The sequence below is a fragment of the Oncorhynchus masou genome, unplaced genomic scaffold (genome assembly GCF_036934945.1).
Source record: "Oncorhynchus masou masou isolate Uvic2021 unplaced genomic scaffold, UVic_Omas_1.1 unplaced_scaffold_971, whole genome shotgun sequence".
Taxonomy (NCBI): Eukaryota; Metazoa; Chordata; class Actinopteri; order Salmoniformes; family Salmonidae; genus Oncorhynchus; species Oncorhynchus masou.
In genome coordinates, this window is record NW_027016217.1 from 77,900 (window position 1) to 94,463 (window position 16,564).

A 16,564-nucleotide genomic window follows, 5' to 3' on the forward strand; every position below is an offset into this window, starting at 1 on the left:
CAGTGGATAGTAACCACACAGACAACATACTGTATAGCAACAGAAATAAGGACTAGTGAACCGTCTCAGTGTTACACAGGACTGTGGAAACAGTCTCAGTGTTACACAGGACTGAGGGAACCGTCTCAGTGTTACACAGGACTGTGGAAACAGTCTCAGTGTAACACAGGACTGTGGAAACAGTCTCAGTATTACACAGGACTGAGGGAACCGTCTCAGTGTAACACAGAACTGGGGGGAACTGTCTCAGTGTTACACAGGACTGTGGAAACAGTCTCAGTGTTACACAGGACTGTGGAAACAGTCTCAGTGTTACACAGGACTGAGGGAACTGTCTCAGTATTACACAGGACAGTGGAAACAGTCTCAGTGTTATACAGGACTGTGGAAACAGTCTCAGTGTTACACAGGACTGAGGGAACTGTCTCAGTGTTACACAGGACTGTGGAAACAGTCTCAGTGTTACACAGGACTGTGGAAACAGTCTCAGTATTACACAGAACTGGGGGGAACTGTCTCAGTGTTACACAGGACTGTGGAAACAGTCTCAGTGTTACACAGGACTGAGGGAACCGTCTCAGTGTTACACAGGACTGTGGAAACAGTCTCAGTATTACACAGGACTGAGGGAACCGTCTCAGTGTTATACAGGACTGTGGAAACAGTCTCAGTGTTACACAGGACTGAGGGAACCGTCTCAGTGTTACACAGGACTGAGGGAACAGTCTCAGTGTTACACAGGACTGTGGAAACAGTCTCAGTGTTACACAGGACTGAGGGAACTGTCTCAGTGTTACACAGGACTGGAGGAACCGTCTCAGTGTTACACAGGACTGAGGGAACTGTCTCAGTGTTACACAGGACTGAGGGAACCGTCTCAGTGTTATACAGGACTGTGGAAACAGTCTCAGTGTTACACAGGACTGAGGGAACTGTCTCCATGTTACACAGGACTGGAGGAACCGTCTCAGTGTATCACAGAGATAGAGCCAGCATCCTGGGGAGAGGAAGCCCGGCCATGCCCTGGAGTGGTGAGGAGTCCTCCAAGGGGAGGGGTTGGAGAGTGGAATAGGAATGGATGGCAGTGCCAGTCTGGGGCACAGCAGGGTGACGGGGAGAGCCCTGACTGCCAGGTGGAGGTGTCAGAGGAAATGAGCTTAGAGGAGCCAGAGTTCACACGAGAGCGAGCAAGCGAGCGAGAGAGCAAGAGAGTGAGAGAGAGAGAGAGATATTAAAATGAGAGGTACCAAAGTGTCTTTGAGAGGACTATGTATAACAGATATTATGAATAAAGAAAGAGCGCCTGCACAAGGTAGGGTTTGGTTAGTAGAGCATGGCACTGCAATGCCAGGATTGTTTGTTCAATTCCCGGGGCCACCCAAACCCAAAATGTACGCATGCAAGACTGTAAGTCGCTTAGGATAAAAATGACTGCTAAATGGCTTATATTATACAAGGCATATGCTGCTCACAAGTGCTTATATTTAAATTGCAATACAGTCTGCGTTGTGTTAGGGAAGAATAATCAACTTTAAGACATAAATGTACTGTAGAGTACAATTTACTGGTTTCTTCCTGTCCCCCACGCCTGACCTTGGAGATCCTTTTTATGTCTCTATTTTGGTTTGGTCAGGGTGTGAGTTAGGGTGGGCATTTCTATGTTTTGTGTTTCTATGATTTTCTGTCTCCATGTTTTGGCCGGGTATGGTTCTCAATCAGGGACAGCTGTCTGTCGTTGTCTCTGATTGGGAACCATACTTAGGTACCCTTTTCCCCACCTGTGTTTGTGGGAAGTTGACTTTCTTTATGGAATTTAGCCTTAAGCTTCACGGTTTTGTTTTGTAGTGTGTCTTTTGTTAATTAAAGAACATATACGCTCACCACGCTGCACCTTGGTCCGCTCCTTTCATCGACCGTGACACTTCCTTTAGTAAAGGGAATGTCATGTTATTTCAATGTGTGACTGATATACTGGTGTCTTCCTTTAGTAAAGGGACTGTCATGTTGTGATTACAGGTATCACAGATCTATTATTATAAACAGGGTGGTTTGAGCCCTGAATGCTGATTGGCTGAAAACCGTGGTGTATCAGACCTTATAAACAGGGTGGTTTGAGCCCTGAATGCTGATTGGCTGAAAACCGTGGTGTATCAGACCATATTCACTTAATTTTCCAATTATTTTAAAACATGGAGGCAAAGCGCAGAAACTATTGATACAACCTACAGCATAGAAAATTCATTTCGGGAAAGTGCATTGCTGCATCACTTTTGGCCAGATATGATAACATTGTTGCATTGAAGCAATGCAAATAGTTGAACACGACAGTCAATTGGAAAAATGGAAATCACTTGCTACAAAAAGCTATGCAGGCTAAACGGTGTTGTTGAATTGACACATTTAAATACAAGTTACTGTATTATTTTTTATTAGACCTACATACATTGAAATATTATTTGCAGTTGTCACTATGACAATGAACACACACCAAAACACTGAATGGTCTGAACCTGTATCTGTGCATTAGAGACCTCCCGAATGGTCTTTGTTGTGCCCGCTTCAAGACTGTCTTGGTGTGTTTGGACCATGGTAATTTGTTGGTGATGTGGACACCAAGGAACTTGAAGCTCTCAACCTGCTCCACTTCAGCTCCATCGATAAGAATGGGGGCGTGCTCGGCCCTCCTTTTCCTGTAGTCCACAATCATCTCCTTTGTCTTGATCACGTTGAGGGAGAGGTTGTTATCCTTGCACCACACGGCCAGGTCTGTGACCTCCTCCCTATAGGCTGTCTCGTCGTTGTCGGTAATCAGGCCTACCACTTTTGTGTCGTCGGCAAACTTAATGATGGTGTTGTTGAAGTCGTGCCTGGCCATGCAGTCATGAGTGAACAGGGGGTACAGGAGGGGACTGAGTACGCACCCCTGAAGGGCCCCCATGTTGAGGATCAGCGTAGCAGATGTGTTGTTACCTACCCGTACCACCTGGGAGCGGCCCGTCAGGAAGTCCAGGATCAAGTTGCAGAGAGAGGCTTTCAGTCCCGGGGTAATTCGCTTAGTGATGAGCTTTGAGGGCACTATAGTGTTGAACGCTGAGCTGTCGTCAATTAATAGCATTCTCACACAGGTGCTCCTTTTGTCCAGGTGGGAAAGGGTAGTGTGGAGTGCATTAGAGATTGCGTCATCTGTGGATCTGTTGGAGCGGTATGCAGATTGGAGTGGGTCTAGGGTTTCTGGGATAATAATGTTGTTGTGATCCATGACCAGCCTTTCAAATCGCTTCATGGCTACAGACGTGAGTGCTACGGGTCAGTAGTCATTTAGGCAGGTTACCTTAGTGTTCTTGGGCACAGGAACTGTGGTGGTCTGCTTGAAACATGTTAGTATTACAGATTCAATCAGGGACAGGTTGAAAATGTCAGTGAAGACACTTGCCATTTGCTCAGCGCATGCTCAGAGTACACGTCCTGGTAATCCGTCTGGTCCTGTGGCCTTGTCAATGTTACTCATATCAGCTACGGAGAGCATGATCACACAGTCGTCCGGAACAGCTGATGCTCTAATGCGTTCTTCAGTGTTGCATGCCTCGAAGCGAGCATAGAAGTAATTTAGCTCATCTGGTAGGCTCGTGTCACTGGGCAGCACGCGGCTGTGCTTTCCTTTGTAATCTGAAATAGTTTGCAAGTTCTGCCACATCTGATGAGCGTTGGAGCTGGTGGAGTTTGATTCAATCTTAGTCCTGTATTGACGCTTTGCCTGTTTGATGGTTTGTCGGACAGTATAGCGAGATTTCTTATAAGCTTCCGGGTTAGAGTCCCGCTCCTTGATAGCGGCAGTTCTACCCTTTAGCTCAGTGTGGATGTTGTCTGTAATCCATAGCTTATGATTGGGGTATGTACGTACAGTCACTTTGGGGATGATTTCATTGATGTACAAATTGACAAAGCCAGTGACTGATGTGGTGTACTGATGTGGTGTCATCAATGCCATCGGAAGAATCCCGGGAACATGTTCCAGTCTGTGCTAGCAAAACAGTCCTGTAGCTTAGAATCTGTGTCATCTGACTACTTCTTTATTTACAGAGTCACTGGTGCTTCCTGCTTTAGTTTTTGCTGGTAAGCAGGAATCTGTAGGATGGAAGTATGGTCAGATTTGCCAAATGGAGGGTGAGGGAGAGCTTTGTACGTGTCTCTGTGTGTAGAGTAAAGGTGGTCTAGAGTTTTTTCCCTCTGGTTCACATTTAACATGCTGATAGAAATTAGGTAAAACGGATTTAAGTTTCCCTGCATTAAAGTCCCCGGCCACTAGGAGCGCCACCTCTGGATGAGTGTTTTCCTGTTTGCTTATGGCCGTATACAGCTCATTGAGTGCGGTCTTAGTGCCAGCATCGGTTTTTGATGGTACAAAGAATATAGATGAAAACTCTCTTGGTTAATAGTGTGGTCTACAGTTTATCATGAGATACTCTACCTCAGGTGAGCAAAACCTTGAGAATTCCTTACTATTAGATTTTATGCACCAGCTGTTGTTTACAAATATGTTGTTTGCAAACCGCCACCCATTGTCTTACTGGAGGCGGCTGTTCTATCTTGCCGATGCAGCATAAAACCCGCCAGCTGTATGTTATTCATGTCGTCATTCAGCCACGACTCAGTGAAATAGAAGATATTACAGTTTTCAATGTCCCGTTGGTAGGATATTCGTGATCGTAGTTTGTCTATTTTGTTATCCGATGACTGTACATTGGCTAATAGGACTGATGGTAGAGGCAGATTACCCACTTGCCGTCGACCTTACAAGCGTCCCCGCCCTACGTCCCTGATATCTCTGTCTCTTTCTCATGCGAATCACAGGGATTTGGGCCTTGTCGGATGTCTGAAGTAAATCCTTCATGTCCGACTCTTTAAAGAAAAATTCTTCATCCAGTAAGAGGTGAGTAATCCCTGTCCTGATATCTAGAAGCTCTTTTTGGTCATAAGAGACAGTCGCAGAAACATTATGTACAAAATAAGTTACAAACAAATCGAAAAAAAACTCACACAATATCGCAATTGGTTAGGAGACCGTAAAACAGCAGCCATCTCCTCCAGCGCCATTATGTACAGCGACAGAATTCAGAGCATGGGACATTCTTACAGTGTTCTCCCTGTACACGTAAGTCAGAACCGTAGGATAAATAAAGGAGGCATATAAACAGACAACAAAAACATGCAAAACAGGCAAGCCCCCCCACCCCCAAAAAATATTTTGATGTATATTTTTTTGTGTTAAAAATGTGGGGCTCAAATAATGGGGCTCAAATGTGTGGCTCAAATAATGGCCGACGCAGCGGGACAAGGCAGAGCTGAGCCCCAGCCACAGCGCAGAGTTCATTCTTTGGGTCATTTGGGGCAGGTGGGGCTCCGCCTAGAACCACTGTGTCGGCCCTTATTTCCTTAAGATATACAATGGGTGGGTATGATCCTGGCCGCTGATTGGTTAAAACTGCATTCCAGCCGGTGTCTCTTTAAGTGATAATGCCAGTTTGGAGGATATATTTGCCCGGGTGTTGTTAGGTCTTTTTGTTCTGTATCCATTGACGTGACCTAGTGGTTTGTTCTAAATGTTCTATTACCATACTGGCTGGCAAAGTTATTATCCCTTGTTTGCTAGCTAGCCAACTACCACTAACTTTAGCATGTCAAACAGTGCAGCCAGAATAACAGCAAAGTAGCTGCATTTCCATTTGTTTAAGCTGTTTTCTAGTGACATTTATTTGGATACATCCATAACAATGAGCTAATGAGACGCAATTTCACCTGAGATAATGTCTAGATGCTTTTTATAGTGGAGCTCAGATTATAAATTGCCTGGCTAGGTTGATGAGACAATGGATTGCACAGTCAGATGGAACAGAGGAAATAGGCATTTTAAGGTGGTAACTTGGAGAATAGACACCAGCTGGATTGCAGTTTTAACCAATCAGCATTCAGGATTAGACCCACCCGTTTTATAATCCACAATTTACCACTGGCTAAAGCTATGACGTTGTTCCATCTCACTGCGCAATCCACTGTCTCCTCAGCCAAGACAGACAATTTATAAATTGCCTGTGTCTAATCTATTTAGTCAGGCAATGTCCACGTTATTCTCACATATTTTAGAATGTAATAATAATTTGAATATCAATGCATTGGCAAAGCCTAAAAAATAATGATTCTTAAAGTGGTAATGGATGAAAGTCTAATTCTGACGAGAGACTGTGAGAGCTTGTTGACTCTAACACCTTTAATCACCTAATGTAGGGAGCCATATGGACACCTGGCCTGCGAGACGCTGCTGCAACATGCACTTCCTAGAACCACATAGAATTTTACAGTATTACACAACATCTTCTTACACTGAGCAATATCTGTATTTATATGATTTATAAACTTACTCATTTGCAATGTTGAAGTGATGAAATAATACACTGAGTGTACAAAGCATGAGGAACACCTTCCTAATGTTGAGTTGCACCCCTTTTGCCCTCAGAACAGACTCAATTTGTGGGGATTGGACTCTACAAGGTGTCAACAGCGTTCCACAGGGATGCTGGCCCATGTTGACTCCAATGCTTCCCACAGTTGTGTCAAGTTGGCTGGATGTCCATTGGGTGGTGGACCATTCTTGATATACAGAGGAAACGGTTGAGCATGAAAAACCCAGCAGTATGCAGTTCTTGACACACTCAAACTGGTGCGCTTGGCTCCTACTACCAGACCCCATTCAAAGGCACTTCAATCTCTTGTCTTGCCCATTCACCCTCTGAATGACACACATACACAATCCATGTCTCAATTGTCTCAAGGCTTAACAATCCTTCTTTAACCCATCTACTCCCCTTCATCTACACTGATTGAAGTGGATTTACCAAGTGACATCAATAAAGGATCATAGCTTTCACCTGGATTCACCTGGTCAGTCTGTCATGGAAAGAGCAGGTGTTCTTAATGTTTTGTACACTCAGTGTATATCATATTTGATATTTTTTAAGTAATTTGACTGGAAGGAAACGCTATAACAAAGGGGTTCATATTTATTTATTTTATATTATTATTATATGTATTTTAAAATGATTGTCACATACATCGGATTGGTGCAATGAAATGTGTTGTTTTACAGGGTCAGCCATACTGTAGTAGTAAGGCGCCCCTGGAGCAAATTAGGGTTAAGTGCCTTACGTTTGAAAATGTTTTGCCACAGAAAATCAAAAGGAACGTATCTTATTGGACAAGTCCAGATAGTCCCTCTCTGTTTCAGTCCATTTTCTTCTGTTTGGTGCCTAATGAATACACCCCAGATGATGGTAATGAATATGAGTGACATTTAACTGAGGGTAACATCTGTAATCTGAGAGTACTCCTTTTCACCTCAGGCTGCAGTGAGCCCCTCTCACTGGGGTGAAACGTTCACCTCTCACCCCTACCCCCCCAATCCCTCCCTTCTGTCACTCTCCTAGACTGCACCTGTCAGGTTAGGCCCCTGTCTTCAGCCACAGCTCCATATGATTGCCTCAAGGTGCATACATACTTACAAGGTGTGTGTGTGTGTGTGTGTGTGTGTGTGTGTGTGTGTGTGTGTGTGTGTGTGTGTGTGTGTGTGTGTGTGTGTGTGTGTGTGTGTGTGTGTGTGTGTGTGTGTGTGTGTGTGATGCACATGGCTGCCTCATTAACACAATGAGGTCACTCTATTGTCACATCAGTCAGCGAGAGAGAATCAGCAGCCTATATGAGTTTGCATATAGAGCTCAAGTGAGTTATAGCTCTGAGCATTTGTTTAACATGCAATGCACATGTTAATGGTGTGTGTGTGTGCACGTACTTTAAACCCGTGTGTGTGCGAGTGTGTCTGCATTTAGGTGTCTAAGTGTGTGTATGTCAGTGTGTCAGATCTGTGTCTGTGTTGTCATTATGTCCATCACCTCCATGGTCATGCTAAAGAATTGGGCCTGGGGCCAGGTCAGGACGGACAAAGAGTTTCCTGTACTAATACTCCAAATCTCATATTAAATACAATCCCATTGGAACATTAGACAACAAAGGCTCCATGCTTTAACAAATGCAGCGTTTATCTATTATCTTCTGTCTGTGAGGCAATGGCACGGGGATATTAACAGATAGACTGTGATTACGAGGATTACGAAGGCGCGACTCTCTGGACAGAAATCAATGTGACTGTTACTCAAATTGTCATCCGAAGCAGAGCAGCGGTATCTGACTAACCCGCTGGTTACGCGGGATATCGGTGAAGAGGCAATATCCCGAGCCATAGCAGTTGGATACAATTTCAGGCGGTGTAGAGGGGTAACAACAACAGATCACCCCCCAATCCTTGTGGGTTGATTGCGCTCATAGTAGGCTGCGCAGGTCTGGCACGGGCGGGTTATGTGTCACTCACTTCACGCCTCCCTGAATAGATCGAATCGAAGGGCTGAGGACGCGCGTGTTCAAGCAGAAGAAGAAACCAGCATCACAACACCGTTATACTCATAGCTCCGAAACAACCACAGACCGAATGTGGAAGGGAAGAACATGATGCCAAGAACCGTAAATGAACCACGGATTATCATTTCAATTTGAATCCGAAATAGAGTGTACTGAATCGCCGGCCAATAGACAGATTTGGGTGAAAGGTGTATGGACGGGGTGCTAAAGAGGAATTGACGGGAAAACCCGCGGGCAGCACACCAATTTGTTGGAGGGGAGAATATAGGACTGCCTACAGAGCAGAAGCGGACTGGAGAGAGTGAGAGAGATAGAGAGAGAGAGGGAGGACGGAGTGCAGTGAAGTGAGTAGATTGTGGTTTCTCCCGTTGCTCCACGTAGAGCTGTCATGTTCGCTGGCTGTTCAAAGAGGGATTAAAATGACGCATGTTTTGCAGAGCTCCAAACTGTCATACACGTTGATGCAGTCAGTCACGAGATGTGCAGCAGGGGGAGCTGAGCCTCGAACCGGGCAGTGAACAGTGTAAAGGTGCGCAGCAGTGACAGGGAATCCGTCTGGATTTAACGCACGATATTTTGTGAACAACGGGGATATTAAAGTTGCATTCGTGTCTTTTATTTATTTAGATTATTCCTCATTTATTCATCACAAAAGGGGGTTCGTTGGGGAAACGCACCATTGAACAAAGGATTTAGGAGAAACGACAACTGTAACCCAATTCTGCCATTCTGAGTGCGTTTCCCTTCTGGCGTGTCAAATCGGGACAGTTACCAGAAGAGAAAAAGTACGGTTGAATACAGAGTGTTCTCTGTCTGGTTCCTAACCCGGGAGAGGGTTGAACACAGTTTTATCACCTTCCTAACCCAGGAGAGGGTTGAATAATTCGGTCGGGGGCGCAGAGCTGATCCACAGCCGTGGGAATGTGGGTGGAAAGTGTAAACGCAAACGAAGCAGGAGGGCTTCAACTCTAAAATGTGACTTTTTCCAATACATCCCCGCTATACAAGTAACACGTGCATTCTGCAATCGTTTCCATCGGATTTGTTTACGTCGCACAAGGTACGTTCCCTCGATTTACCCTCGAGTATCGATCGATATAAACGAGAGAGGGAGGGGAGTGATTCAAGAGAGAGATTCGATTCGTATACTTGCATGGTTTTCTGGGAACGTGATATAATCATTGTCAATGGCCAATTGGTAGTTTTAGCACGACACTATTGTTAGAGGTTAAACTGGACACTGGCTATTGGGGGTTCGTCATTCACAGGGTGGCAGTTGCCCCCTTGACAGTCTTGTGTGAGTGTTGGTCATGTGGCTGCACCAGATGCGGGGTTCTAATGTGTACACTTGCCAGGTGGTCTGGTATTTGTCGTTGGGCACGTTGTTGGGAAAGCTCTATCATTGAGAAGAGTGCAATTGCTGCCGCAATTCGGGGCGTTCCTGCATGTGGGCATTCCTGCTTCTGCAGGAACCCCTCATTATACTTATATTGGTCCATTTTTAAACTAGGAGATTCCAGTACAGTAGGTGGCAGTAATGCGCAATAACGTTGGATGCCAACCGCCAATAAACCCAACAGAAGAAGGAGTGGGGGCGACAAAGGTAGCTAGCTGTACACCGGTAGACAGTTTCCTTCACCCACATGTCATGCAGGAACCAATGGGATGCTCAGGGCCATGCATTAGTGAGTGGCCTTGACCTCAAGGGTAATTGATGAAAAGGACCACCTGCCACTTGGCCAAGCATAACATCAATAACAACATCTAAGCTTGAGTGAGGGAAAACGGCAATACTGTTTACATCAGAATCATGTGTCAACCCAGTGATTGTACATGAATGATGCCTCTGCTGTGCTCTGCCATTGATGTCATAGCTCACAGTGCATAATATGAGCAGCATGGTCTCCATGGTGGTTGACACCATTTGGGGATTCCATGTAAATGCACATTTCCAATCATATCCATGGATGTTCTATGTTTCCCCTATATACACTGCAAATCTTGTAGCCACTGAAAAACCCCCACTAGAGTAAAAACATCAGATCATCTGAGAAACCTCAGCTGCTGAAAAACATCTTAGGGGAAACACTGATGTTCTCTCATCCTCAAACACCCTCCCTTCTCTATTTTTGGAAACATTCAAGGTGAGATTATATTCTTTATTTAGGAATTGAGATCACCCCCGCCAACCTAACAATGGGTGGGCCTGGGTCCCCCCACTAACAATCCTTTCTGGAAACCCCTCCGGACCCTCCCATGTGGTCAGTATTGTTTAAGGGAGGGGGGGTTTACTGAGCCTGTAAAAATAACGTTCTCTAAATAGGTATCTGCCTAAAACAGGGACTTGGTCAGTGAAAGAGTTAAAGGCAAGGCCAGCAACACTTAGGACCAGATGATTTTTGGCCTCTAGCGAGCACCCTGACCTAACCAGGGCTACGATTCTACTATACTGGGTAAGTGACCACTGCTAGGTCATAACAACAACATGCCCTTCTTTGCCTTGACCATTGTTGTGTCATTGGCAGTGAGGGAATGGTGTCAGACAAGAGAGTTATTTGGTCTACCTACCCGTACTTGGTCTCTGGTGCTGTGGTGTAGTCATGTTGGTGATTGTATGTAGGGCTGGGCGATATGGCCTAAAAATCACATCTCTATTTATTTATTTTAACTTATGGGCAGTTCACAAGATTTTTTTAAATCATATATATAAAAATAAAAATAAACTATATATAAATTTGCTTTGTTGTACAATTAAAGGTCAAACACACTGCATTTCAAACAGTCTGCAATAATCTAATGATTTCAGGTACTGTGAAGTTATACGTATACTAAATACAAGCCTCCACAACCATAAGACACACTAATAATTTAATTATTGAACCTGCTTTTCGTTTAACCTGCTTTTTTGCAATAACCACTGATTTGACTTTCAAGTCTGTCTATGAAAGTGCCCTTTTTGTTACAAATGGAACCAGAACCAGAACCAGAACCACGCATAATGCCCCTTCACTAATAATGAACAACTTCTAATCAGATTGTATTGGTCACATACACATGGTTAGCAGATGTTAATGCGAGTGTAGCGAGATGCTTGTAGGGAACTTCTTGTAGCAGGCTATAGAACATTAACACAGGTCTCAGAAACAATCTCTCATGCGCAACCCCACGTGTTAGTGAGTAGCCAGCTAATATTTATATTTCAAGTATATCCAACATGGATCTATTTGCTAGCTAACAAGGTAGAACAGTTGAATTGTTATGAACACACCCTTCTGTCCGTCTCCAATTGTTTGAGCAGCATGTCAGCCTGTCCACTTCGTTCAAATGTTGAAATCAAGTGGCCTACCTTATTTCTCAGAATGAGAGCGATTTGCCAATTCCTTATATAATTATGTTTGATGCTTATTGCACATTTATAAAACACAGACTAGACAGCTAGTATAACAGTCTTTGGCTAAAATGCAGCTAGCGGTATGTGGCACCACGCGTGACAAACTTAGCATGAAATTTCCAGAATCAATGTTCATTGGATTGTATATTAGTAGGCTTTGTTATCTGTTTAACAAAGCTGTTTTATCTGTGGACTTATGTATTGTATATTGTATTTTCTGCTGTGGTTTTCATATAAGCCCTTGGGCTTCCAAACACACCTGCAAACCGTATTTTTGAAATATTTTTAAAAATCTATATGGTTGTTTATCACTTGTTTTCTTTGTGCAAATAAATTAAACTAAACTTAAAAATGTAACTTCAAATTGATACTCCTGTTTTAGTAGTGTCTGCTCTGCGCACAATCTGAGGAGTTGAGACGTAAAAAGGGTATGGTTAGAAAGGTTAACTCCTCTATTCCAGTAAAATAATGTCTCAATGTCTCATTCTGTTGGACCAGACCTGAAATGTAAATAGCTGGTTGAAACTGCTTGTCAGAGGAAGAAGTGATCTCTCATCTTTGTAGTTGTGAGTGGCAGGGGCTCTGTGTGTGTGGGGGGGGCTCTGTGTGTGGGGGAGGGAGGGGCTCTGTGTGTGGGGGGTGGGTGGGGCTCTGTGTGTGGGGGAGGGATGGGCTCTGTGTGTGGAGGAGGGAGGGGCTCTGTGTGTGGGGGAGGGAGCGGCTCTGTGTGTGGGGGAGGGAGGGGCCCTGTGTGTGGGGGAGGCAGGGGCTCTGTGTGTGGGGGAGGGAGGGGCTCTGTGTGTGGGGGAGGGAGGGGCTCTGAGTGTGGGGGAGGCAGGGGCTCTGTGTGTGGGGGAGGGAGGGGCTCTGAGTGTGGGGGAGGGAGGGGCCCCGAGTGTGGGGGAGGGGCTTGGTGTGTGGGGGAGGGAGGGGCTCTGAGTGTGGGGAAGGGTTCGGGGTGTGGGGGAGGGAGGGTCTCTGAGTGTGGGGGAGGGGCTCTGAGTGTGGGGGAGGGAGGGGCTCTGAGTGTGGGGAGGAATGGGCTCTGAGTGTGGGGGGAAAAGGGGCTCAGTGTGGGGGAGGGGCTCTGTGTGTAGGGGAGGAGCTCTGTGTATGGGGGAGGGGCTTGGCGTGTGGGGGAGGGAGGGGCTCTGAGTGTGGGGGAAGGGCTCGGTGTGTGGGGGAGGGAGGGGCTCTGAGTGTGGGGGAGGGAGGAGCTCTGAGTGTGGGGGAGGAATGGGCTCTGAGTGTGGGGGGAAAAGGGACTCTGAGTGTGGGGGAGGGGCTCTGTGTGTAGGGGAGGGGCTCTGTGTATGGGGGGAGGGGCTTGGCGTGTGGGGGAGGCTTGGCGTGTGTGTAAACGGTAAGGTGCACAGTCACAGCAAAAGGAGAGAAGGAGACGAGACCAAAAAGACAACATGAGAATAAAATAATGTAAACAGTAAAAACTAGATTCTTATATACAGGCATTTTAATTAACGTGCAAAAACATAAATTAAAATGAATTTGATAAATCGCCCATCCCTAATTGTATGTGGTTAGAAAGCCCATGGGTGTCTCTGAGTGTGTTCTGTGTTCTAGAATGTTCTTAATGAAACAGATCAGGGACGGTTTAAACTCCATTCAAAAAAAAAGGTGCTATCTAGAACCTAAACCGCTTCTGCAGCAGTCCCCAATAATGATTCCAGATAGGACCCCTTTTCGGTTCCATGTTAAACCTTTTCCACAGAGGGTTCTACATGGAACCCAAAATAGTTCTACCTGGAACCAAAAAGGGGATAACTGAAGAACCTTTTTGGAACCCTTTTTTCTAAGAGTGTATGCTGGACATGGCCTGCAAAGGAGAAGTAGACTACATATAAATATGCAATATTATTCTGAGGTCCTGTCTTTGGTGTCACACAGAGTGAGTTAGTCATCATTCAAACCTCGAACACCTGATGTTTTACCCTCTGGCCTTCTTCTCTCTCAACCATATGTACCTTATGCCAACCATGTGTATATCTGGTAGAGCTGTGTGTGTGACAGAGAAAGAGAGAGAGAACGTATGAGCATGTCATATCGTCATCAACGCCTGAGTTTCCTCTTGTGTGCACGTGTGTCTGTGCTCAGAGGCAACAGCTTGACTCATCACACAACGATCACACAACAATCCCTTCCACGCTACAGCTTCCTCCGCACATCCTGCTCTCCTCTGTTCCTCTCCTCTCATCTTCTCTCCATTCCACTCCCCAGCACAACCCATCCCACTAATTCTTCTTCTGATCATTATCATGTAACCCAGACATGCTCTCTGACTCTCTCTCTCTGATCATTATCATGTAACCCGGTCATGCTCTCTGACTTTCTCTCTGATCATTATCATGCAACCCAGACATGCTCTCTGACTCTCTCTCTGAGCATTATCATGTAACCCAGACATGCTCTCTGACTCTCTCTCTGATTATTATCCTGTAACCCAGACATGCTCTCTGACTCTCTCTCTGATCATTATCATGTAACCCAGACATGCGCTCTGACTCTCTCTCTGATCATTATCATGTAACCCAGACATGCTCTCTGACTCTCTCTCTGATCATTATCATGTAACCCGGTCATGCTCTCTGACTTTCTCTCTGATCATTATCATGTAACCCAGACATGCTCTCTGACTCTCTCTCTGATCATTATCATGTAACCCAGACATGCTCTCTGACTCTCTCTCTGATCATTATCATGTAACCCAGTCATGCTCTCTGACTCTCTCTCTGATCATTATCATGTAACCCAGACATGCTCTCTGACTCTCTCTCTCTGATCATTATCATGTAACCCAGACATGCTCTCTGACTCTCTCTCTGATCATTATCATGTAACCCAGTCATGCTCTCTGACTTTCTCTCTGATCATTATCATGTAACCCAGACATGCTCTCTGACTCTCTCTCGGATCATTATCATGTAACCCAGACATGCTCTCGGACTCTCTCTCTCTGATCATTATCATGTAACCCAGTCATGCTCTCTGACTCTCTGATCATTATCATGTAACCCAGACATGCTCTCTGACTCACTCTGATCATTATAATGTTACCCAGACATGCTCTCTGACTCTCTCTCTCTGATCATTATAATGTTACCCAGACATGCTCTCTGACTCTCTCTCTCTGATCATTATCATGTAGCCCAGACATGCTCTCTGACTCTCTCTCTCTGATCATTATCATGTAACCCAGACATGCTCTCTGACTCGCTCTCTGATCATTATCATGTAACCCAGACATGCTCTCTGACTCTCTCTCTGATCATTATATTAACATTTAAGTCATTTAGCAGACGCTCTTATCCAGAGCGACTTACATTATCATGTAACCCAGTCATTCTCTCTGACTGTCTCTAATCATAAAAAAATTGGACTTAATTGCCAAGTCAATTAGCATATGGTCACGCTGTGAGACCCAGTCACATGTTAATGGGGACTAATTATCCAGGCCTGGGATGCCTGGAGAGGCCTGGGTACCATGGAGGGAGGCACAGAACTATCCCTGTCTGTCTGATCATCAGTCAGTCTGTCTGATCATCAGTCAGTCTGATCATCAGTCAGTCTGTCTGTCTGTCTGATCATCAGTCAGTCTGTCTGTCTGATCATCAGTCAGTCTGTCTGTCTGATCATCAGTCAGTCAGTCTATCTGTCTGATCATCAGTCAGTCAGTCTGTCTGTCTGATCATCAGTCAGTCTGTCTGTCTGTCTGATCATCAGTCAGTCTGTCTGTCAGTCTGATCATCAGTCAGTCTGTCTGTCAGTCTGATCATCAGTCAGTCAGTCTGTCTGTCTGATCATCAGTCAGTCAGTCTGTCTGTCTGATCATCAGTCAGTCAGTCAGTCAGTCTGTCTGTCTGTCTGTCTGTCTGATCATCAGTCTGTCATCAGTCTCTCTGGCACAGTCTTTATTTATTTATCTCATTCTTTCTCTCTCTCATTGCCACAACCCTCTCTCTTACTCTCTCATCCTCTCTATTCCACCTGTCTCCACTCTCTTCCTCAGTCTTTCTCTATCTTATTCTCTGTCACTCCCTCCATTTATCTGACACACAGCTGTGGAAGACCGATGACGTCAGTGAAGGAACATGGTGTTATTGTGAGATGGAGGAAGGAAAATAGGTCTTTAAAAAGAGCTAGTATGGAGTCCTGCCAACCAGCCAGTCTAGAAACAGGTTTAAAAAGAGCTAGTATGGAGTGCTGCCAACCAGCCAGTCTAGAAAACAGGTCTTCAAAAATAACTAGTATGGAGTCCTGCCAACCAGCCAGTCTAGAAACAGGTTTAAAAAGAGCTAGTATGGAGTGCTGCCAACCAGCCAGTCTAGAAAACAGGTCTTCAAAAATAACTAGTATGGAGTCCTGCCAACCAGCCAGTCTAGAAACAGGTTTAAAAAGAGCTAGTATGGAGTGCTGCCAACCAGCCAGTCTAGAAAACAGGTCTTCAAAAATAACTAGTATGGAGACCTGCCAACCAGCCAGTCTAGAAAACAGGTCTTCAAAAATAACTAGTATGGAGTCATGCCAACCACCCAGTCTAGAAAACAGGTCTTCAAAAATAACCACCCAGTCTAGAAAACAGGTATAAAAAGAGCTAGTATGGAGTCCTGCCAACCAGCCAGTCTAGAAAACAGGTCTTCAAAAATAACTAGTATGGAGTCCTGGCAACTTGCCAGTCTAGAAAACAGGTATAAA

General features: G+C 45.1%; 1 protein-coding gene across 1 annotated transcript in view; it reads left to right on the plus strand.

The window, feature by feature from the left end:
• The first annotated feature begins 8,362 nt into the window (after window positions 1-8,362).
• LOC135538472 (G-protein coupled receptor family C group 5 member B-like) overlaps window positions 8,363-16,564 on the plus strand; it is a 36,205-nt gene continuing 28,003 nt past the window's right edge. The window contains 1 exon segment of the mRNA XM_064964361.1: window positions 8,363-9,523. The gene's annotated coding sequence lies outside the window, so the exon portion shown is untranslated.